At 43.7% G+C, this 25,773-nt stretch overlaps 1 protein-coding gene and 1 long non-coding RNA gene across 2 annotated transcripts in view; one reads left to right on the top strand and one right to left on the bottom strand.

Moving 5' to 3' along the window:
• Nucleotides 1–25,773, bottom strand: part of Ttc8 (tetratricopeptide repeat domain 8) — a 97,698-nt gene that overhangs the window by 5,529 nt on the left and 66,396 nt on the right. The gene's annotated exons all lie outside the window — the stretch shown is intronic.
• LOC134479463 (uncharacterized) lies at nucleotides 22,844–25,441 on the top strand. Its single transcript, XR_010052797.1, has 3 exons — nucleotides 22,844–24,543; nucleotides 25,071–25,152; nucleotides 25,218–25,441. It is a non-coding gene; the product is annotated as an uncharacterized LOC134479463 (long non-coding RNA).

Genomic DNA, 25,773 nt, shown 5'->3' with positions numbered 1-25,773 from the left:
TGGGAACAAGAGAGATCAGGTCTGGAGAGAATGGAGGGAGAGAATACTGAGAGAGACAGCTGGAATTGGTGGCAGGAAATTCAGGACAAAGTAGAAATCTAATGCATTGGAAACTCCTGGGAATCTGTTAGGATTACCCTAGGAAGACTCCTAGGAGCATGAACTGGCAATCCATAAATGGAAGGCAAGATTTCCGGTGAAGGGATTGGGATCCGAATCTAGCCACAAAACCTTCCATTTTATTTTATTTTATTTTATTTTATTTTATTTTATTTTATGTGTGCGGGCATCTTGTCTGGATGTATGTCTATGCACCATATACACGCAGTGACTGCAGAGGCCAGAAGAGGGCGTCAAGTTCCCTAGAGCTGGAGTTACAGATGGTTGTGTGGGCTGCTGGGCATTTTATCCAGGTCCTTTGAAAGAGCAACCAGTGCACTTAACTACTGGCTCCAGCCCGGGACAGCAGAATCAAATAGGTTTTTACTCAGCTTTCTTAGGAGACACTTTAACCACTAAGAACTTGTGTTAATTTTATCACAAATTCAAATCAGTAAAGCCCATAGATAATATCATTTGCTAGGTAATAATTATCCAAATGTAAGACCACGTTGATAACTGTTCTAAATTTACTTCAGGAATAGAATAGGTTTCAAGTGATAATATAGTTAGCACTGTGACCTCCCATGGAAAGGGTAAATGTTGTCAGGGGCTGAGGCACATCTACGACTTGCTGTAAGCCACAAGATATAGGGCAGAGGAATTTTGTCTTAATAGCTTTCTTCTTCTAGCTCCTGGTAGGGCTAGAGTTGGTCCCCCGAATCCTGCAGTCTCAGCAAGAAGGCTATTAATAAAGATGTGGCCAAATTTTAAAAGAGTTTTATCTATAGATAGATCAAGAATTAGACAGTGGGAAGGGAAAACAGAAATGCACCAATTCTAGAAGGTTCTTAAACAAGGAACCCAACTATCAGCTTCATGAGAGACCCCAGAAAGAAGGAGGGCAGGTTTGTAGCCCTGTTGTTATGGAGAGAGTCCCCGGACTCAAAGGGCCTCTGTGGAAAGGAACAGGGACACTTAGTGGGATCTGCCCAGATTCATCACTGTTGTCCCTCACAAATCTCACACACCATATTTCCAACAGGTTGGAACAGCAGGTGAAGACAAACTTGAATTAAGTTTAATGGTCTCTTGAATCGAGAGACCATTTCAATGATAGAGGAGGGCATCCTGCTTACTTGTGGACGGGTTACTCACAAGAACCTCTATTCAGTCCTCCTTTTGTGGGTCTAGGAGGAGGAGGAGGACTTGGTACCTCAGGAGAATGTGGTTGACTTTCTGCTTTGATTGATGGACTTCAGTTATGTAAGCATTGGTTCACTAAGGCACATAATTTCCCATGATGCCCCCGATTTTAATCATATGCATACTCAGTTATGCACAGGCAAAATAGGAGTTTCCTTTAACATTCATTCGAAGGACATGGTTTGCTTTACTGCACACACACTCAAAACCAGTCTCGGGTAGATTAGTCCATTATCTTCAGTTTTAGGATTTAGTAACTAACATTTCGAAGGTTCTGTGTTCTCCACATAAAATCAAATAGAAAAAAACCCAAATTCTTTAATCACAAGGCTGAATCAGTCAGAGGAAGGCTGAGGGCCCCTTTAACTGACCTATCTGAATCGAACTCCTTTTCCTCCATACAGGGTGATGACAGGGTGATCCCATGGTGGGCCGGTGGGTTCTTCTGACAAGCATGGAGTGTACTGGATGCTCCTGCAGCCCCCAGTGGACAGGCATTCTCCGTAAGAGTTGGGACTGACCATGAAGTGACCTAGGCAGCTGTGTTCATTAATGTGATCTTGCAGTGTAACTAAAAACTGTGCAAATGCATGCAGCCCAGGGCAGGAGGAGAATGATTCTCTGAAAACATATTAAGTGCACAGGAAGAACGTCATAGATGGTATCCAATGAGAACCTGGTAAAGAATTGTTGTCCAGCGTATGTGAGACAACTATGGGGGACTTCCCCCACGACTGCTCAACTCAGGTTCTCATTCCATGTTCAGGGTATTTAAATAAAAAGCAGAAAGATGAATGGCACTGTGGGTATGAATACAAAGGGCTGTATATCTTCGGATGAGCATGGAATGTTCTGGATGTTCCTGCAGCCCCCAGTGGATAGGCATACTCAGCACACAATCTCACAGTACATTCTTTGAAAGAATGAAAAGACCAAGGAGCTGGCCCAGTGTAGATAAAGCATTTGATGGGCAGGCATGGAGACTGAGTTTGGATTTCCAGCACTCGTGTAAAAATCCAAACATGGCGGTACACATCTATAACCCAGTGCTGGGGAGGTAGAGATTGGAGGAATCTGGTACCTTACTGGCCAACCAATGTACATAAGAAGTGGGTGCTAGGTTTAGTGAGAGACCATTTCAATGATAGAGGAAGGCAGTCATGGATTTTTACCTCTAGCCTACAGTCACACACACTCACGCACACAGAAAGGTTTTAATCTCTGTGAAAAGATTGCTGATTTCGTGTGTGTGTGTGTGTGTGTGTGTGTGTGTGTGTGCATTATTTGAACTAAAATCCAAAAGGGGCTGCATGTAGAATATCCTAGAGCGTCACCATTTCCTTGGCTTTCTGTTAATGATGCAGATTTTTAAGGCATACAGCAGGGAGCGTAATCTTCCTCCACAGAAAGGGATGCTCTTCAGCTGCTCAAAAAGGAAAGTGGAGAATAGTGTTATATGAAAAGCCCTTCACGAGAAAGCATTTGACAAAATTCAGCGCCCTTTCATGATAAAAGTCCTGGAAAAAACAGGAATTCAAGGCCCATACCTAAACATAGTAAAAGCCATATGCAGCAAACCAGTTGCTAACATTAAACTAAATGGAGAGAAACTTGAAGCAATCCCACTAAAATCAGGGACTAGACAAGGCTGCCCACTCTCTCCCTACTTATTCAATATAGTTCTTGAAGTTCTAGCCAGAGCAATCAGACAACAAAAAAAGATCAAAGGGATACAGATTGGAAAGGAAGAAATTAAAATATCACTATTTACAGATGATATGATAATATATTTAAGTGATCCCAAAAGTTCCACCAGAGAACTACTAAACCTGATAAACACCTTCAGAAAAGTGGCTGGGTATAAAATTAACTCAAATAAATCAGTAGCCTTCCTCTACACAAAAGAGAAATGAGCTGAGAAAGAAATTAGGGAAACGACACCCTTCATAATAGTCCCAAACAATATAAAATACCTCGGTGTGACTTTAACCAAGCAAGTGAAAGATCTGTATGATAAGAACTTCAAGCTTCTGGGGGTTGGGGATTTAGCTCAGTGGTAGAGCGCTTGCCTAGCAAGTGCAAGGCCCTGGGTTCGGTCACCAGCTCCGGAAAAAAAAGAAAAGAAAAAAAAAAAGAACTTCAAGCTTCTGAAGAAAGAAATTGAAGAAGATCTCAGAAGATGGAAAGATCTCCCATGCTCATGGATTGGCAGGATTAATATAGTAAAAATGGCCATTTTACCAAAAGCGATCTACAGATTCAATGCAATCCCCATCAAAATTCCAATCCAATTCTTCAGAGAGTTAGACAGAACAATTTGCAAATTCATCTGGAATAACAAAAAACCCAGGATAGCTAAAAACTATCCTCAACAATAAAAGGACTTCAGGGGGAATCACTATCCCTGAACTCAAGCAGTATTACAGAGCAATAGTGATAAAAACTGCATGGTATTGGTACAGAGACAGACAGATAGACCAATGGAATAGAATTGAAGACCCAGAAATGAACCCACACACCTATGGTCACTTGATTTTTGACAAAGGAGCCAAAACCATTCAATGGAAAAAAGATAGCATTTTCAGCAAATGGTGCTGGTTCAACTGGAGGTCAACATGTAGAAGAATGCAGATCGATCCATGCTTATCACCCTGTACAAAGCTTAAGTTCAAGTGGATCAAGGAACTCCATATCAAACCAGATACCCTCAAACTAATAGAAGAAAAAGTGGGGAAGAATCTCGAACTGGAGAAAATTCTCGCACTGGAGAAAATTTCCTGAACAAAACACCAATGGCTTATGCTCTAAGATCAAGAATTGACAAATGGGATCTCATAAAGCTACAAAGCTTCTGTAAGGCAAAGGACACTGTTGTTAGGATAAAACGGCAACCAACAGATTGGGAAAAGATCTTTACCAATCCTACAACTGATAGAGGCCTTATATCCAAAATATACAAAGAACTCAAGAAGTTAGACCGCAGGGAGACAAATAACCCTATTAAAAACTGGGGTTCAGAGCTAAACAAAGAATTCACAGCTGAGGAATGCTGAATGGCTGAGAAGCACCTAAAGAAATGTTCAACATCTTTAGTCACAAGGGAAATGCAAATCAAAACAACCCTGAGATTTCACCTCACACCAGTGAGAATGGCTAAGATCAAAAACTCAGGTGACAGCAGATGCTGGCGAGGATGTGGAGAAAGAGGAACACTCCTCCATTGTTGGTGGGATTGCAGACTGGTACAACCATTCTGGAAATCAGTATGGAGGTTCCTCAGAAAATTGAACATTGCACTACCTGAGGACCTAGCTATACCTCTCTTGGGAATATATTCAAAAGATTCTCCAACATATAACAAAGACACATGCTCCACTATGTTCATAGCAGCCTGATTTATAATAACCAGAAGCTGGAAAGAACCCAGATGCCCTTCAACAGAGAAATGGATACAGAAAATGTGGTACATCTACACAATGGAATATTACTCAGCTATCAAAAACAATGACTTTATGAAGTTCATAGGCAAATGGATGGAACTGGAAAATATCATCCTGACTGAGGTAACCCAATCACAGAAAAACACACATGGTATGTACTCATTGATAACTGGATATTAGCCCAAATACTTGAATTACCCTAGATGCACAGAACACATGAAACTCAAGAAGGATGACCAAAATGCGAATGCCTCACTCCTTCTTTAAAAGGGGAACAAGAATACCCTTGGCAGGGAATAGGGAGGCAAAGTTTAGAAGAGAGGCAGAAGGAACGCCCAGTCAGAGTCTGCCCCACATGTGACCCATACTTATACAGCCACCCAATTAGATAAGATGGATGAAGCAAAGAAGTGCAGACTGACAGGAACCCAATGTAGATCTCTCCTGAGAGTCACAGCCAGAATACAGCAAATACATAGGTGAATGCCAGCAGCAAACCACTGAACTGAGAACGGGACCCCCGTTGAAGGAATCAGAGAGAGGACTGAAAGAGCTTGAAGGGGCTCAAGACCCCATTTGAACAACAATGCCAAGCAACCAGAGCTTCCAGGGACTAAGCCACTACCCAAAGACTATACATGGACTGATCCTGGGCTACTCTTCGGGAACAGAACCCTGTGTTTCACTATGAGTGGATAAGGGGTAATGCTATAATGAAAGTCTCCCAGAAATGCCAGCAAGACACAGCCTTCGGTGGCACCATTTGTGCACTTGCCCTATTTTAGCATCCCATGCCAATCACGAGAGCTGGTCCAGGAAAAACCATCAGTGTTGTCACTCAGGGTGGGAACCTTCAGAATCCCATCGATGCATGGGCAGCACTTATCACACCCCCAACACACACACACACACACACACACACACACACACACACACACCTATGAAGACAGTGTTTAAAGAGGAGAGGAGAGGAGAGGGAAGGGGAAGGGAGAGGACTGGAGGGGAGGGGAGGAGAGGACATACTACAAAGGCATCTGGTACCCGAGGCCAATTGCAAGCTGCAGCCCAGGGCTACCTTCAGGTCACCTCATCACCAAGCAGCTGTGCAGTGGCAGCAACTGATGCAACATCCTTCCCTATACTGGTTCAGAGGGCTGAACTTGCAGCGACCTGCAAAGTTCTAGACCTCAGGATTTATTTTCTCCTCCTAGCTTTCTCAAGCTACGTGGATCAAGTCTGGAAGGCACAGTTTACATATTCTCTCTCTCTCTCTCTCTCTCTCTCTCTCTCTCTCTCTCTCTCTGTCTCCCTCTGTCTCTGTCTCCCTCTGTCTCTGTCTCTCTCTGTCTCTCTCTGTCTCTGTCTGTCCCTCTCTGTCTCTCTGTCTCTCTGTCTTTCTGTGTCTCTCCCTGTCTCTCTCTGTCTCTCTGTCTTCTCTGTCTGTCTCTCTGTCTCTCTGTCTCTGTGTCTCTCTGTCTCTCTCTGTCTCTGTCTGTCCCTCTATGTCTCTCTGTCTCTCTCTGTCTCTCTCCTATCTCTCCCTTCACTGTTATAGTTCTGGGGGTTGAATCTAAGATCTTACACTCATGAGGCAAGTGCTTGACTACTAATGCAATATCTCTAGGCCCTTAAAAGACAAATAAGACAAGAGTTCATTAAGTTGCGTAGGTCAGCCTTAAATTAACTTTATAGCCTCTGTCACCAGAATAACTGGGATTATGAGTTTCAGCCAACAGGTTTGTTTGAGGACATAGCTTTGGAGGAAGGAAAGGAGGGAGGAAGGAAGAGAAGGAGGGAGGGGAAGGGAGGAGAGAGAGAGAGAGAGAGAGAGAGAGAGAGAGAGAACAGAGATAAGACAGCAAGGATAGGGGAACAGGTATAAACACACTTGGCCAAATTTAAATCCAGAAGTGATTCAGAGACTAACATTTCCTCAGACTACCCACCCAACATTAATAATGGGACCTTGTTAGCAGAAATGAATCCTACCTTTCAGACTTTTGTTTTTACCTAGAACTCATGTTGTGGTACCTCTGGTTGCTCAAGTATTTTGGGTATCACCATGATTCTCTTTGCTTACAAATGGCAGCTTCTGCTGTTGGAAGGCTAAATTATGAAGCCAAGTGCACCTCTGTTAGCAAACATCTCCCTCCAGCTCTCTTTCGATTTGAAGGTTGGAGAAACCAACTCCAGAGGTAACTATCACTCTGATGTCTATAATCATAGAACCCCTTCACCCCAGCCCTGGTCCTTTAAAATATTTTTGAGACAGGGAATCCTTAAAGTACAGGTTGGCCTTGAACTCACTCAGTGGGGTGGCCTAGGCTGTTGTTGAATACTTATCAACAGAACCAGTGTGTTGCTATTCATGGCTGGCTTCTGCTTGTCCTTATCTGAAGAGATTTATCTATGCTGTGCAGCATGGAACATCGCTGTCTTCTTCATTGGCCTGCAGAGAGCTCTCAGAGTGTTACATAGCTGAGAAGCACCCTTGGGGTTCCCCTGATCTTCCATTTTATTGTAGAGGAAAGAGGAAGCTACCTTAGGGGTAGATCACCACCAGCAGATTATGACACTACAAGTGGAATCTTAGAACAACAGGGCAAAGGAGTGAAAAGGAAATCACCAAATTGCCATAGGTGTCCTAAAACCTGCCCTTGGCAGTCTTATTCCATAAACAGAAGACTCTCTGTGATAATTTGAATGAGAATCCCCCCATAGGCTCATGCACTGAAATGACTGGTACTCAGTTGGTGGAACTGCTTGGGAAGTATGAGGGGGTGTGGTCTTGTTGGAAGAGGTGCATAACTGAGGGTGGGCCTGGAAGTTTCAAAAGCCCATGCCATTCCACATTTGTTGTTCTCTCTCCCTCTCCCTCTCCCTCTCCCTCTCCCTCTCCCTCTCCCTCTCCCTCTCCCTCTCCCTCTCCCTCTCCCTCTCTCTTCTCTCCTCTCCTCTCCTCTCCTCTCCTCTCCTCCTCCTCCTCCTCCTCCTCCTCCTCCTCCTCCTCCTCCTCCTCCTCCTCTTCTCTCCCCCCCCTCTTTCTCAGCCTCCAACTTTTGCATCAGGATGAAAGCTCTTGGCCACTGCTCCAGCGCCCATGCCTGTCTGACTGCTATCATGCTCCCCCCCATGATGATGGTCATAGACTAACCATTTGGAACTGCGAGGCCTGGGTACCCCCCAAAATTCATGAAATGGAAATATTTTCCCTGAAGTCTTGCTTCCACAGAATATCCTTACCTGTGGTCACCTTCCCATGTTTATAAACCTCATTTTCTTTGCCCCAGTAATGACAGAGAGAGAGAGAGAGAGAGAGAGAGAGAGAGAGAGAGAGAGAGAGAGAGAGAGAGAGAGAGAGAGAGAGAGAGAGCGCTAATTGGCAACCGCTTTTCCCATGGGAGCAGTGCCTTGGGCAGATGTTTATCAGGTGATGGACAAGGTATCAATAGATACTTGACCTGCCTTGGGTTCTTCTACGAAGATCTCAAAGGAAAAAGAGGGTCTCTGAAAGCTTAGAGGTGCTGGGTAAGAGGCATAGCCATTGGGTCCTCTAAACTGAAAAATGAGTCTCTTCTTTCTTAGTTACAGATCTAACTTGGGATCTAAACTCAGGTCCTCATACTAGCACAGCCAATTGTGGGGCTGAACCATAATACCAGACCCAAATAATCTTTTTTAATGCTTTGGGGACCCAGATTGAACTATTAAGGACTCAGATAGGATACTGCCTTTTCTCAAAGCTATAAAGTCAAAATGTCAATGAGAGGAAAAAGAGGAAAACCATTTCCAATCAGATCATTTGAATCCACTTGGTGATTACATCACACATCACAACCAAATACTGTCACATCCATAGAACTTCCTAGCCTATTTGCTGTCTGTTGGCATTCTGGCAAATTTTGGATGTAGACCTCTACGATTTCATGAAATAATTTCTTAAAATATCAATCGTCAAAGAACTAAAAGTTTATGGGGCTGGCGAGATGGCCCAGTGAGTAAAGTGGATGCTGTCTAAGTACAAGGACCTAAGTTTGGATCCCAAGTACCCATGGAAAAGCCAGGCATGGAGGCACATCTTTGTAATGCCAGTACTGGAGGACAGAAGTAGGCCCATCTGGAGGTTTTGCAGGCCAGCTGGTCTAGCCAAAGAGCTGAGCTCTGGTTTCAGTGAAAGATGCTGCTTCAAGTAAACAAACAAACAAACATGGAGAAGTGGTTGAAGAAGATAGTCTCACGTCCACCCCAAGTCTCTACACACGCCAACATAGACTAACACAGAAATGTGAATATTTTATTTTCCAGCCATTAACGACCAGCTCATGGGTCCCTCTAGGTCAATTCAAAAGCCTGTCAATGTCACCTTCAGCATCTCCCCCTTCTCCAACAGAGAATTCCAGGTTCGCTAGCCAGGCATTGGGGTCTGCTTCTCACTGCTCAATTTTTAAAGCGCAATTAGGAATGGCCGTGGGAGACAAAATGAAATTATTATTTAGCATGGATTTTTTTTTTTTTTTTTTTTTGCGCCAGACCTGAAGATGGGTTTTTAAGTGAACGCAGGACCTTGGAGCAGAAAGCCTGGAAAGTGGCAGCAAAATGGTAGCTGGAGTAATGTGATACATTGTTCCTGGACAGCCTTTTTATTTCCATCTGTATTTTCTCCGAAAGTCACCAGGGAATCCATTCTGTTAAAGCCAGGCCTATGGAATATAGGCAGTGCTCTGTTGCTGTGGCAACCATTATCTCCTAATTCCTTTTCTTTTCTAAAAATAAAGTGCCCTTTCTCAAAGTAACCCCCCCCGCCCCCAACCCTTGCTTTTTATTTAAATCTCACTCTCGGTAGCAGCCGCGCCTCTCCTGCCTGACCCGGTGTTACTTTTGTTTTGCTTGAGGAGAGCCACACATCGTGCACATTACGGACTCCCCCGCGGTCCGTCCCTGAGTGCTAAATTAGAAATCTAACGAAAGCTGTAGACAGGGGGCTGTGGAGCAGCCCCAGCGATCTCATAGAGGGGGGCGATGGTCCCAGTGCTAAGGAACAGATGCCACTTGGAACCTGGTATCTTCAGCTCATTAATTCATCTGCTGCTTTCAAGGAACTGCATTTCCATGACAAAAAAGAACAGGGGAAAGCTGAAACCGTGGGCGGAGGGCCAGGGCCGCTCTGTCGAGGCTCGGACTTCACTCACGCCTTTGATCCCTAACTATACGACGCCCTTCTCTTGGATTCTTGCATTGTCCTAGGCTTCCTTTTGCCTGTAGAGGATGGTCTGCTTCTGAGGCATTTGGAATGCTCAGCATTGGCCTACATTTCGCAGCCTTTTGTACATCAAAGACCGAGCCATGCTCGATACAGCCATTTGAAAGGGATTGCTTTTGGGCTTCTGAACTAAAAGGGACCAGTCTAGAGATGGCGTCCTTTCTGAGAACATCCGCCATGGCAGGATCGTTCGAAAATGGGTCTTGTCATGAGTCAAGACCAAAGAATGTATCTGCCAAAGATGAAATAAGGCAAATAGATATGACCCCTGCCCTCTAAGCATCCAGATGGAGCCTCACCCATGTATCCAAGAATTGAGACGTTGGTGAAGTGGCAGAAACAACTCTAGCTCTGGGCAGAATGTGGCCTTTCCCCACTCCCATCTCTCCCTCCCTATCCCTACCGTAGCCAAACTTCTCTGCTAAGTCAGTTTTGACCAAAAAAAGGCTTGCTTTTCCTTGTCAAGATAAGAGGCCAAGGCAGGAACAGACAATATTAACTTTGGCTTATAAACAGCTGTATCTGGGTCCCACTCTGTGTGTGTGTGTGTGTGTGTGTGTGTGTGTGTGTGTGTGTGAGAGAGAGAGAGAGAGAGAGAGAGAGAGAGAGAGGAGAGAGAGAGAAAGAGAGAGAGAGAGAGAGAGAGAGAGAGAGAGAGAGAGAGTCAACAGTGGGCATATATGTATGGGTTTATCTTAAGTTAACTGACACAAGAACAGCTCCACAAGCACCCTGGAGGATCATGTGAGATTTGAATTTAAAAAGACAGCATGCACATAAGATGCTCTATGTGCCATCTAGAGAGTATTGGCCTTTTGTCTAAGCTCCGCCCCACAGTTACCTGGCAACAGCCAGGTGTGCCTGATTCACTATAAAAAGGGCTGCTCAGTTCTCTCTTGCTTTCTTGCTCCTGCTCTGTCCTCTTGCCCCTTTCCCCCTCTTTTCCCATTCCCTCTCCCCCCACTCTCTCCACATTCTTGGCCTCTACTCCTCTAATCCTCTCTCTCTCTCTCTCTCTCTCTCTCTCTCTCTCTCTCTCTCTCTCTCTCTCTCCTCATATCTCTCAGCCCTCTTGGAGCTGGGGAGATGGATCAGTCTGTAAGGTTCTTGCAATGCAAGCAGGAACGCCTGGGTTCAGATCCCAGCACCTACATAAAGAGCCGGGCCTGGTGATGAGGGCCGGTAATGTTAGTGTCTTAGTGCTGTGTAAGTGGAAACAGAAAGACCTGTGGAACTCCAGAACTGGCTGGCCTACCAGTCTGGCTGAGTTAGTGAGCTTCATTTGGGTTCAGGAAGTGACCAACGTACGGTGAAGAATGATACAGGAAGGCGTCCTACATTCTGTTCTGGCCTCCACATGAGCACACCCACACATTCACATGCGTGCTTCACATACATACAAAACGCGCATGCATGAGCACACGCGCATACAGGCACACACTAAAAAGACGGTGACGTAGTTCTTCCTCGGGCTTGCTATAAGGGTTACAGGATTCATTATTTATGGAGTAAGCACTTACAGGGCTTGACATATGAAAATAACCATGTAAATATTTGTTTCATAACCCTCAAATGTTTCAATCCCTAGATATATTTTAACCCCTAAACTTGATCTCCTCCCTCCTAGTTATCATCCGGATTCCTTGTGTGGAAAAAGGACTCCAGACCCAAGCCCTGGCCACAGATATGTCCTTGGGGCAGAATCCCGGCTGCTGCTAAACCTGGCTTTCAGACCTCATTTTCTAGTTAGTTGCCTAATTTGGAGGCCTTGTCAATTTGCATTACATAGAAATAATGCAATCAGACTTCAAAGCTGCTCAGAACTGTGCCCTGCAGCCCATTGCTCTGAACTTCCCCAAAGTAGGTTGGAGCAAGCGTAAATTATCTCACAGCATGACACTTCTGTGATCACTGGGGCATGTGGGGAGGGGGGCAACAATAGAAATAAAATGGACAAATAAATGTACCATTTCCTCCCTACGAGCGGAAGCCGATTAAGACGAAATCTCTTCATAGTAATGATTTGGATTAATTCTATTGTCACGGCCACCCTTTTTTTCAACTTTTTATTAGTAAGCTAATAGATCCTCCATCAAGTTTAGCTAAAAGAATTGGAATGTACAGTACCCAAGTTTTTAAAACAAAAGCCTCAGGAGGCTCTACGTGATCCCTCCCAGTGGCTGTTCTTTCCGCCCGCCCTGTAGGCATTATCTTACTTTTAAGGGCACAAAAGAGCTCTATTTTGATGCCTCGCATAAAAGGAATCTTCTAGAAAGTGTGGTCTGGAATCATGTGCTGTTAATTTTTGTCAACTTGACACAACTAGAGTCACCTGGACAAAGGAAACTTTACTCGAGGAACTGTTTCCATCAGATTGGCATGGGAGCATTTTTCTTGATGAATGATTGACGAAGGAGGACCTAGCCCACTGTGGGCGGCAACAGCTCTAGGCAGTTGGTCGTGGGGTATATAAGAAAGCAGGCTGAGCAAGTCATTAGGAGCAAGCCAGTAAATAGTATTCCCTCAAATCACTCAGTAAAAGGTAGACAGTCCTCTTTTTGGTGGGTAACTTGACACTTTCCCAGTGGTCTTATAGCTGGCGATTCAGGGAAGCTATTCGGGCACTGGTAACTGTCTTTGAAATCCTTCTGATTCAATGCCCAACCAACCTGCCTTAATTACTGATTGTGTTTGACATATGGAATTCGAAGTCAGGAAATCCACATAAGACCTTCAGCTCCAGGTTCTGACTCTCTCTGATCCTCAATTTCATCATCAGTAGCAACAGTAAAAACACACATAAAATAAATAATAATCCAATTGAGTGACATGAGTAAATATCTTATAATATTGCAGCCATTACTACTACATGTGCCCTGAGTTTTAACCTGCTTTCCCTTGTCATCTAAACATAAGTCATCTTGCTTATGTCCAAACTTCAAAACCCACAGTTCTTAACAGCAAAATGGCTCTGAGGAATACTATCTAGAGAGAGGTATGATTAGCCTAAGTTGTCTGTGCTTCACTGGGTGCCCTGGTTAGCGAGCTTGAAGAACATTTACAATAAACTGGCATGCTTCAAAGCTAAATTTCGTATGTCAAACTCATATGGAGTTTTTAGTTTAAGATAGTCGATTACATATAAGAAAAGATACTGAAAACAAAATGAGCAAATTAAAAAATTAATAGGCGCTGGGAAGCAGCTCACTGGTAGAGAAAGCACTCACTTAGATTTCATGAGGCCCTGATTTCCAAGAAAACACACACGCGCACGCACACACACACACACACACACACACACACACACACACCAGAATTTTAAAACATCCTAGGTTTCAATGATGGAAAGAGAATCAGATCAGTGGACTGGCTATCTGAGGGTGAAACTGGGAACTCATTTGGTATTTGCTCCAACTTTTCACTTGACACAACAAAATCTGGTGTATAAATACATATACCATAGATAGATAGATAGATAGATAGATAGATAGATAGATAGATAGATAGATAGATAGATAGATAGATATCTTTGTTACTTAGGCGATTTGATTGATTGTTTTGGGTACGTGTGCCCCTTGGACAGTGAGTGTACACATGTAACAAGCCCAGTGCTGTGACTGGCTCAGAGGGCATAGAGCCCTCAAGGTGAATGTCTGGCTCCCTCTTACCAGTCAGGCCATTCACAGCAGGCGAACGGGTCTGTGAGGAATGGCAGAGGAGGGAGATGATAAATATCCAAGGAAGACTAGAAAGGCAGGGCCTGTAGCTTATGTTACCTACTTTGTCTTCTGGGACACCCCCCCTCCCTAGCAAAGAGATAGCCCAACATGATTCCAGGATGTATCTGAACCTGGATCTATCCACACAAAGGCAGGCTATGGTGGACACTGATGTTCCAGCTAGATCCCCTTTCGGGGAGAGCTGTGAGAGCTGCCAGAAGTACTGCTGGTGACTGCCATCATCTGTCAGCACTTCGGGTTAGCTATGTGGTTTCACCAAATTTATGATCTAGCATGATTTTTTTCTGACGGTTGTTGTTAAAAGAAAATGGACTAGATCTGGACATATCTGTATGGAAAGCCATCTAAGTCTTGATTATGAAAAACAAGAACACACACTTACACCATTTATATAAGCATTGAAACAGAAACTGAACACTGCTTATAGTTACATTTGTTCTATATAAGTGTTTACAAAGTAAACATGGTAGATACATTTTGTGTTCATTTTGTAAGCCTATATACATAAATACTCCACTTCCCCCACCCCCCAACCTCCGTGGGACGGAGTGTGTGTTTAGTGAGTTACAATAACAGGCCCTTGTTTTTATCTGGGTTACATGAAGGCTATAGTTTAGGGATATCCAGGTCCAATTCTCTCAGGATCTTATGGAAGGACTATGGTAGGTTTTAAAGAAGTTCAGCATCATACAACTACTCATTTTGTTACTGGGGCTGGAGGAGCAGCCCCTGTGTGTGATCTACTGTAATGGAAGCAATCCCATGGGCTGGGGAGTGGGAGGACATAGCTAATAGACCTCATATATTATACACCATATATTGTCGGACCATGAACCAGAAAGATGGGGGTGCTGGCATCCTTCTGATAGTTTCCATTTTCATCAGTCTAGCTCCCCAGCCATGGGATTAGTGCCAGTAACACTCAGTGTGTGTCTTCCCTTCTCTGTTAGACCTCTTCAGAAATACTCTGAGTGGGTGCAAATCTCACTGAAATAAATACATAAAATCCAGTTGACAAAATTAACCGTCTCACCCGCACTCATTCCAAATACCTTTGAAAGCACACATGTAAGCAATGTGGGGAAACCTTCATTTCTTGGACTTGCTCTCACAGACATGACAGGACACACTCGGAAAAGAATTCTTATACATGCCACCAGTTATCAGATGGTTCATTTCATTTGTTGTTCCTATATAGTAAAAGTCACAGAGAAGAGAGTTACTACCTAGATCAGGAAAGCCTTCATTGGTTGCACCTACCTTCAAATCCATAAAAGGATATATATATATATATATATATATATATATATATATATATACTGTTTATATACTGTATATATACTGCAGAGATAGCTCATGTGACAATGTCTTCACTCTAGCTAGTCACCTTAAAACATGTCAGTGAGTCCACGCTGGAGAAAAACCTTATATACGGGAGAACTGTGGGAAAACCTTCATCATCCACTCCGTATACCAGTTAAAAACCCGGATGAAGTTATATCAATGCAAAATGTAGAATCTTGCAGTCAGCTTCACTCCAGTCACAGATGTGAAAAAAGCGTGGAAAAAATAATAACTCTAAGTGGTGTGCAAATGCACATTGCATAGAAACTTTTCCCTGTGTGGTGGTTTACAAGGACAGCCCCGCACGTGGGAGGTAGGTGGATTTCAAATTTAAATTATGGGCTACATAATGAGAACCTATGCTAAACACACAAACACACGCACACACACACACACACACACGCACACACGCACAAGAAAACAAATTCATGTGCTATAACGAAGAGTGGCAAGGCCCTGTGAAAATTTCTCATGTATTTAAATGAAGGTAAAAATATGGAAGACTTGTTGCACTTTTTCCTTTGGAGTATATACAGTAAACACAGACTCCTAAAGAAATGCATTAAAAGTTATAACTGTTTTGTTTATGAAGGGCCCATTCTTAAAGAATGATGTGCAGGTATTTTTACTTATGCTCTCTAAGATAACCCTTAAGTTTGATGTTGCCGGTAGTGGCTTACAACCGTTGCTTTGTGGGAAGCTGGGACTAGAGGATTGCTCCATCTCAGACACTGGAGATCAGAAAGTCACTACCTCATACCGATCAATACAGTGACAATAAAACAAATCAAATGCCTTAGAGCGGTATGGTTCTATATACTTTATGAAAGCAGTTGTGTTGGGATCTATGGGGTAGTGTCTTTTAAGCAAATTATGTAATTTATTTTTCCTTTCCTTTATGAAAGAGTTGCAATATTGGATGAATGAAATGTATTTATGATTTTCTGGTTAGCATTTTTATGTACTTAGAAATTGTGGCTAATGTACCACCAGAGTTCATATTTATTAATTACTAATAATGTCCTACATTATCATACGGCATGTTCTTGACAGTTATATGCAAACTATTTCTTTAAAGAACAAATGACATTCCTTAAATGAATTATATATATATTTCCTTTTTCCATGTATACCTTTAAATAAAACTTCTGTACATATTTTGTAGAGCTTAAAATACTTCCAAACATGGAGGTTGGCTAATGTCAAGCTTTTAAAAAAATTCAGACATATCTTCAGCTATCCCATTGCAAACATAAACAAGGTCTGATTTATAACTTCTCTCTTTCCTTTTGTGTAAAACATAATACAACACATTTTTCCTGATAGTAAAAATAATACATGTGTACATGTGTTGAGAAGATGGTTTGGCCAGTACTTTCTGCTCATGCAGGAAGACTTGATTTACATCCCCAGCACCAAAGCAAAAGCCAAGTGTGATAGCATGTTCATGGGCAGCAGAGACAGGAGGATCCCAGGGCTTGCTGGCCAGCTAGTCTTGAAAAATTGGTAAGACCAGATTCAGTGAGAGATACAGTCTATGAAGAAGAAGAAGAAGAAGAAGAAGAAGAAGAAGAAGAAGAAGAAGGAGGAGGAGGAGGAGGAGGAGGAGGAGGAGGAGGAGGAGGAGGAGGAGGAGGAGGAGGAGGAGGAAGAGGAGGAGGAGGAGGAGGAAGAAGAGGAGGAGGAGGAGGAAGAGGAAGAGGAAGAGGAGGAGGGGGAGGAGGCAGGGGGGAGCAATATAGAAAACCACTCAAAATCACCCTCAACCTCTGGCCTTCACATCCATACACACATCCATAAATGCAAACATACACGTACATGAATATACCACCACATACTCTGAAATCAAATACAATCTACCATAAGCATATAATTCAAAATGGTTACTATTTCTGAGAAAGCAAAAAAGGGAGGGAAAAGGGAAGTACAGTGAATAATGGAAATGTTGTTTATAACTATAATATTTTATAAAAAATAATTCAAACACAAAAATTCCAGAAGACAGAAAAATATTCATTTATCTTTGGTACTTAGCTCCCTATTTTGCAGAAGTAGTGATTGATAAAGAGTGAAATTTAAAAATGTTGGTTGGTTGGTTGTATGGATGGTTGGTCCGCATGTTACAGAAAGTCCTTCATTTGAGAACTTGATTTCTGCAAATGTAAGGATAACTCAGGAGTGTAAGTTAGTCAGGAAGAAGGTGTCTGTAGACGGTGCCCACAGTGGCCAAGCAGGACACATTTATTACTGACTTCTCAACCTTGCTTTGGTTAATAATTGACCATCACTAAACTCATTTATTAATCGAGTTACTATGAATCTGAGCGATGTGTTCAGGCGAGCCAGCAAGCCTTGTGATTCCGAGTCTCAATCCTTGTGACCTTTCTTTGATTGGAACTCACGTTTGAAACCTCTGCTCATTTCTCTCCAACCTTTTCATCTAACCTTCAGTCGTTTTGGAGAGAGTCCTTTCCTCACCCCCGGGACCTTCCTAAAGGGAATTCTTAATAGGATTTCTATTTTCCTGTTATAGTTCAGATCATTATGGCTGTACCTGGGAGTCTGCGGTTGCCTTTCTAACTCTCCATCTTCATCACCTTCTTTATTCTTACTCCTCACAAATCCATTGCTTCTGTAAAATTAAGGAACAGCTAAGTGCCAAAGGGAATAAATGGAACAAATAAAATCTACCATCCTTTCAAATGACAGAGTCAGAGGCTTAAGAAAAATATATATACAAAAGCAAGAAAGAGACCAAGCACTCTGGTTGAAAAGAATGTTGCCATTATGTCCGGGTCATGTCTTTGTTCCTACTCTCAGCTATGAGAAGGAGCCCCGAGGACAGTAGCCAAGTTTCTGTCTGCCTCTACCATCCTATCCCATTGCACAACCCATGTCTGCTCTCAGTTACACCTGCAGCTCCTGTTTCCAGCAGGAACTCTGTGGTGAGCTCTTCATCCATTACAGCAGAACCGAAAGAAATGTGGAAGTTGCCTGGGTCCAGCCTGTTGGACAGTGCAGAGTGAGAACTTGCCAGAAGAAAGCCTGGCTCACAGGCCCATCTCTCATTGCCATCTTGTGGTTTGAAGCAAATGACACAATCCTCCGGGGCTTTAATTTACCTCATCTATAGAGTGGGAAGAGTGATGTCACGGGGTGTATTTTTTTTTTACGAAGATCAAATGCATAAAGGAAGGTGAAAGTGCCAAACTTACAAAAAAAAACCTTCTTAGACTTTTGTAAGGCAATATATTTTGATCATAAGAGCTTCAAGGCTTTGTTGAGTATATACACATATTGGAAAGAAATAGATTTCTCGGGGCTGGGGATTTAGCTCAGTGGTAGAGCGCTTACCTAGGAAGTGCAAGGCCCTGGGTTCGGTCCTCAGCTCCGGAAAAAAAGAACCAAAAAAAAAAAAAAAAAAAAAAAAGAAATAGATTTCTCTTTCCGTAGAGCAAGGATGGATCATGGGTGTCTCTACTTCTGAAATAACAGTTTCAAAATAAATGTAGGTTTATTAAGGAAAAGTAATAAAGAACTCCTGAAAGTGAGAGGGACTCCAAGGAAGATAGACCCTCGAGATTTTTTTAAGGAGGCTAAGGGTGTGCCTAGCACCCATCAAGCCAATAGGCTCGACCAATCACCAGTGCTGCAAAACCAAATGAACAATGCCACCAGGGGAATCTTAAAGAACGTGAAAGTGTGTATCAAAAAGCGCAGGGTAATTTTGAATATCATTTTTCAGTTACAATGTAAAAAATGGCAACTAGAACTTTTCCCCTGCTTCCGGCACACCAAGAGATACTTTTCCTAAACCTCTGGTCCCCTAAAGCAGGGATTTCTTAGTTGGGTACCGAGTAGTCCAGTTCTTTCCAACTCCTAAAGCTTGCTTTGTGTCTCCATTTTTCACTTGAGTCCTGTAATGGCAGTAATCAAAGAAATCTGCCTGTCTGCACATGGCTAAAGAGAAAACGTTGGTTGGAAGCTAGTTCCCGCCCTTTCCAGCTCTCAGGAACAAAAAGCACATATCCCTTTTTTTTTTCTAGTTTTATTCAGCAGCCTCACAATGGAGTGCTCGAAATCCATCACAGTATGAAGACTGGCATCACAGAAACTAAAACTGCAACCTGCTACAAGTCAGATTCCCCCATCCCCCAACCCGCCACTAGAGAAATAACTGTTATTTACTAGGACACTTTGGGTGGTAAAGAGATAGGATAGAGATATCCCCCAGTGTCTACGGGAATGCAAAGCTTGTTTGGCGGACTCTGTTTTTATTTTGCAGCCCCAACTTCCTCCTCCTCCTCCTCCTCCTCCTCCTCCTCCTCCTCCTCCTCCTCCTCCTCCTCCTCCTCCTCCTCCTCTTTTTTTTTTTTTTTGCTGTGGAGTCTGACCTGGGAAATTTGCCTCACTTCCCTGGGGGAATTCTCACTGACAGGACAGAGAAGCAACCACTCTGAGCATTCAAAGACCATCCCATGACTTGCCACAGAGTGGGTCTCGGTGCCAGGAGAGACACCAGAGAGAAAATGAGAATGAACGACGACCACTCCCTACACCCTCCCTATTGGATGAACTACGCCCACTACCTACATCCTCCCCTATTGGATGAACCACGCCTACGACCTACATCCTCCCCTATTGGATGAACCATAGCCACTCTACACCCTCCCATTGGACCATCTCCCTGCACCATCTCCTAGTGGATGAACCACAGCCACTCTTTCCACCCTCCGCTATTGGTAGAATGCAACACACATCTTACTAGTAGAGAGTGCTTCCGTCCTTTGTGACCAAAGTAATTGAGTCCATTTTCCTCTGTAACTTTTAAATTGAGGATCAAAGATATGCAGAAGTGATGCAGGAATGGAATTCCTCACAACTACCCTTAGTTACACCACAGGATTATTCATGACGTGGAAATACCTGGAATCAGTCCTTTCGACCAGTCATGCTGAGTATCACAATGTGAAATCACTTGGTGGATTTGAAAGAAACCGTTTGAAAGGTGGTCCAGGCTAATCTTCATTTCCACTGCTGTTCTTCCTTTGCTGTGACAAGAACTGTGGTTGAAGCTAGTTCGACAGCTAGCACAGGGAGGGATTACCTCATTGCCTAAGGTTTTGCATTTGCTTTTTCTGTTCTCTTTACAGACTGACTAGACATTCAATAAACCCTCTCTTGGTGGGAAAGGAAGGTTTCTCCATTATTAGCCTCAATTTCAGCTGACCCCCAAAACTTCCCACTGGTACCAACAGGGGATGCTGAATTTTGCCCTAAACTATCTGCATCCTAAGGGTCAGTGTAGGGCCACAAGAACAGAGGCAGCTCCTGAGAGGCAGAAGTTGTCCCTGGCTGAGGTGATAGGAAAAGAGGGAAAAGAGAGGCACTTGCAAGAGGGTAGCATCCATGGATGGAACCTCCCCATCCCCTTGTCATCCTCTCACTCTCCTGGGCTTTCCCTCCATTTGGCTCTACTGTGGGCGCCTTCTTTCCTAATTGTAGTTTATAAAGGCCAATTTTGCAATGAGTTGGCACATAAATTGAGCCTGCACCTTTTTTGCACTGCGGTTTGGTTTTTAATAGCTTGATTAGGTAAGACATCCAACTCAGGAAAATTGCTTTGTTTCAAGGAGGCATTTAGGGCCTCCTTGAAGGGGAAAACAACCATTACAATGTAGCATGCTTGCAGGAGAGCTCGCTACCATGTATCAATTAAAAGTTTCAAATCAGATAGACTTTAATATCTGAAATTTCAGAGTTTAATAATGAGGAGCAGGGGTTCCCCCTCTCTAATGGTGAGTACCCTTCCTTCTCACTGAAATGACTGAAGCAGTTAGAAAAAGAATGTCACCTGATCCTCACCATATCCATATCCTCCCAGGGAACAGAAGTACCACTATAGTATGCTTTCCAGAAGAAAACTATATACAGAGCTGTCCATATGTCTGTCTGCAGCCAAAGCCAACACTAGGATGCTTCCCATCTTCCCAACTGCGTTGGCCCTGTCTCCCATGTATCTTCATTTTTTTTCTCTTGTGGGTGTCCCTGAAACAATCCAGTTCCTTCCCTTTTTCTATCGTAGCTCTAAGGTGATTAGAGAAGATGCTGAGGACATGCTGTGGGAGAGACCTTTCCTGGGGAGGTGAAGCATGACTTTGTCTGCCTGCCTTAGAAAGGGAGCCCAGGAATCTTATTCTATTCTTACACATCTATAGTCATGCTATTGTTTGTGTTCTATCATGAACCCCAATTAGTGTGAATTATTAATATATGAATTTAAAGGGAACACACTTTGCCACCATACTCCGCCCAACCACACTGGCTCCAGTGTGGTCCCTCGAACATCCCAAACTTTGCCTCCTAGGGTCTTGACTTGCTGTCTTCTTTATCTTGACTTCCTTCCCCAAGATATTTTAATAGCCCATTCTCCCCTGACCTTCATGCTATGTAGGGTAATCCGTAAAACCATAGACTCTGGCGTCCCCACTATCTGGAATATACCGAATGGGTATGACCTTGGACAAGGAATTCTGCGAGTCTGTGCTTTCATTTTCTTGCCGTGACATGGAAGTTACAATGGCACTTCCCTTACGGAGTCAGTGCAAGGATTAAAACACATCGCACACACAACGTGGAGAATCTGGATCTCAGGGGCACTCAAGTCAAGGTTGTGATTATGGTCGCCATGGCTGCCTAATATCCCACTTAATCAATGAAATGGTGTGCCCAGCACCAACCCCGGGCTTTGGCAGCTGGAGAGGCAGTTAGGTAATTAGAGGTGGACGAGATGGTCGAAGCTGACGAATAGAAAGCAGAGCTCAACATGTCAACCAACGTGTCACCTGATTAGGGAAGTTGTCCCTTACCACACTAAAATATCTCAAACACACACACACACACACACACACACACACACACACACACAGAGAGAGAGAGAGAGAGAGAGAGAGAGAGAGAGAGAGAGAGAGAGGGAGAGAGGGAGAGAGGGAGATCTCAGACTCACCAGCTTAGGCCTTAGCTCATCTGACTCAAATTAACCCAACAATTCTATCCCATGTCTGCCATGTGACCCATTACCTCTGGCCTCTGTTCCTTCCACCTCTGGGTCACGAGGGTGAATCTCTGGGCAAGCACCAATCCCTGACTCTATTAATGCTACTCTTATGCTAGCAGACAGGAGCCTAGCATAACTTTCCTTTGAGAGGCTCTGCCCAGCAGCTGACTCAAACAGATACAGACACCCACAGCCAACCAATGGATGGAGCTTGGGGACTCTTATGGAAGAATAGGAGGAAGGATTACAGGTCCTGATTGGGGATAGGAGCTCCACAGGAAGACCAACAGAATGAACTAACCTGGACCCTTGGGGCTCTCAGAGACTGAACCACCAACCAAAGAACATACATGGGCTGGACCTACGCCTTCCCACACATACGTAGCAGATGTGCAGCTTGGTCTTCACGTGGGTCGTCCTTCTGTGTGCCAAGCCAGATGTAGAACTCTCAGCCTCCTCCCCAGCACCATGTCTGCCTGCATGCTGCTATGCTTCCTGCGATGACGATAATGGACTAATCCACTGAACTGTTAAGGCAGCCCCAACTGAATGTTTTCCTTTATAAGAATTGCCGTGGTCTTGGTCCCTCTAAACAGTAATAGACACCCTAAGACAACCCCAGTAAAACACACGGATTCTACAAGATGGAACTTGGTGGTGTCCTTACTTTGGTCTGTTGTCCGTTCCCTGCCTGGGATGAAGGGAGGTTTATTCATATCTCCTCAGAAAGAGTGTCATACAACAAATAGAAAGATCGCTGTGTTCTAAAGAATGCAGCGTCATATGGGGACAGTTCCAACTCAGTAACATCCACAGGGTATGGTCATGGATAGCCCCCTGGCAGCTTGGAGGTGACTTAGCATCATGATAGCTCACAGAGATGGCTGACGACAGCAGTAATGTCTTATGTGGCCAGAACCACAGCTCAGACAGCTCCATTAGCTGCTTCAGTCATCTTTTGCTGCCACCTAATAGTGAAACCCATGGCTCCTTTGGATGGTGGTGGGAGCATCTGTATGTCAGGTACAGCTGTGTTATGGCAGTGTTTTGAGCTTTTAGGGAGTAGCTGGCTCATTGTCAGCAGGGTTGATGGGAAAGCCACCAGCAAGAAGGCTTGAGCAACCTCTCCTTACAAGCATTCTTTTCCCTGTTGCTTATGAGGCTGAAACTTTGGCCTTTCCACTTAAAGGAAACCCTTTATGGTTTCTTTTTGACTTCCCCAAATAGCCAAACCACCTTTCCTTCAAACTGGTGTCATTATTAAATAAAACAAGGGATATTTGAGCATAAATACGGTGTAGGGGGCCTATACCATGTGGACATCAAACAAAAGAGTGATTCTTGCCCTTTTCTGGGTAGAGCATGTCAGTGCAGTATGTCACCACACCATTTGACATACAGTTTAAAGTGTCCGCATTTTTCAATTTGTGAAAAATTTCCATCTTGGATTTTTAGACGACCGCCACTGAGTCCACTGGCAGAAGATACCACCAGATGGGGCCTCAGAGAAAACCCCAAGAGCAGACTCATGGTACCAAAGAAGATTGTTGTTGTGTGTGGTTTTTTGTTTGTTTTTTTGGTTTTTTTTGGGGGGGTTGTGTTTTTTTTTGTTGTTGTTTTGTTTTGTTTTTACCATCTGTCGTGGATATTCCTGGAACCCATAGGATCAATGGCAGAGGGTCTCGGAAATCTGGAGACGCCATCCACAACTACAGACAGAGCGATATCTGTTCTGTTAATGGAACCCTCATGCTGACTGAGAAAACTATGGTCAAACACTGCTGGGCCTTGTGAGAATTTTGGTTTCTTTGAAAACAGAAGCGTTTTTTTGTTCTAATCCCAGGTGTGAGATAAGGGGCTGCTTCAGAAAGTCCACGGCAGCTGACTATGATTTGCCTCCTGTTTTAGTAAAAGGTGTGGTTTTGACCGCTACAGAGAGTTTCTGTGAGCTTGTGACATTTGGAATTCTGGGGACTCTTCAGAGAGTATATAAATGCTAGAGCCCCAATAGAAGGGTCTGGCTGGCTGGTTAGCGGTTGGCTGCGGTTGGCTGCGGTTGGCTGCGGTTTGTCAAGTTGGATATGGAGAGACGATAAGAAGAAATTGGATATCCTGACAGCAAAGACCAAACTTACCCTAAGGAACTTGATCTCGACCCCCTTTTCCTCCTATCCTTTTTGCTCTCCCACCTGGTGTTAAGAGAGCGAAAGGGAAGAAGAGAGATGAAGAAGGTCAAAGAAGGAAAGAACCCAAAGTAGCCAAAAGTCCCACTATAGGGCCGCATTTGTGGTCCACAGCAAAAGCCCACCTTGGTGTGATCCCCCTAGCACAGCAAGGCAGGAAGTCTAAAAACGTACTACCTTCTGTGGGCAAGAAGCGCTCGACTGTGGCTGGAAGGTGGGAGGAAAATAGAAGCTATTTTTCTGCCCCCTCAGTGGTTAATCACCAGGGAACGCAAAGACTATTCTGCATTTTCTGTGCTCTGGAGAATGTCACTCCTCCTTTCCTTCTGCTTGTGTACCCCCAGCCCTTGAAATCCCTTGGTGACCTCCTTCCTACACTCACCTCCCTCTGCCTGAATGTCTACCTCCAGCAATCGCTCCCCCTGACTCACAGCCCTGACGAACGAATGTGTAGCTTCCACTCGTGGGCTACTTCACGGCTCTTAAAAAGCCTTTGAATCGTCTCATTTAAATTTTATAACAATCCTGTAGAGCTGACAAGGCAGAGACCATTAAGACCACTTTTTTTTTTTCAAAATATGGGAACAAAACCAGACTAGAAGGAGCCTCGGAGCTGGTCTTGCCTTTTCTACTAAGCAGTGGGAATGTTTCTATGCTTTTAGCTGATCATCTGTAATGTGAAAAGAGTGGACCAAAGTTATGGGTTTTCAAACAGTTTCTTTCTTTTCTTTTTCACTACAGTCTACAATAAGACATCTATTCTATATCGTTTCCTAAGCACTTACGTTTGCACGTCCATAAAACGCCAAAGACACGGTTTCAGGTAAGTTGAGAAATACAGCATTCTAGTTCTTTGGTTTTTTTTTAAATTTATACTTATTTTTTCAGTTGTTCTTGGCGATCTACCACACTGGTTCCACGGTCCAATTACTCGAGCAAGCAACATCAATCCCCCAAGCTTCAGTTTCCCCATCTGTACAGCAGGAGCAACAGGGACTGGTGGGAGACTTAGCTCACGAATGGCTTCTCTCTGGCTTCTGCCTTGCCAGCAACAGTACTCCTTTTGTAAGGTGGTGCCATTGTTAAATAAAAGAAGGGTTTCTTGATCCTGAGCACTGTGTGGATACTATGCACTGTCTGGATTCACTAAATAAATACATACATACATACATACATACATACATACATACATACATACATAAAAAAAAAATGGCGGCTCTCATCCCAGTAGGACTGACATATCAGATTTCCTCACGCTACTTTAAACAATATGCAATTTAAGATGTATGGGGTTTTCTTTTAATCCTTGCAACTTTCCAGTTAGCATTTTCAGATTCCGGTTGACTGAAGGTAACTGAAACCTCAGAAAAAAATGGAGCTAACCCCCAAAAGAGGGACAGAAGCCTATTATACAAGGTAATGAAAGAATTAAATCTAATTCAGT

Source organism: Rattus norvegicus, chromosome 6 (assembly GCF_036323735.1).
Source record: "Rattus norvegicus strain BN/NHsdMcwi chromosome 6, GRCr8, whole genome shotgun sequence".
Lineage (NCBI taxonomy): Eukaryota > Metazoa > Chordata > Mammalia > Rodentia > Muridae > Rattus > Rattus norvegicus.
The sequence above is the reverse complement of the archived record's forward strand: the minus strand, read 5'-3'. Positions and strand labels throughout refer to the sequence as shown.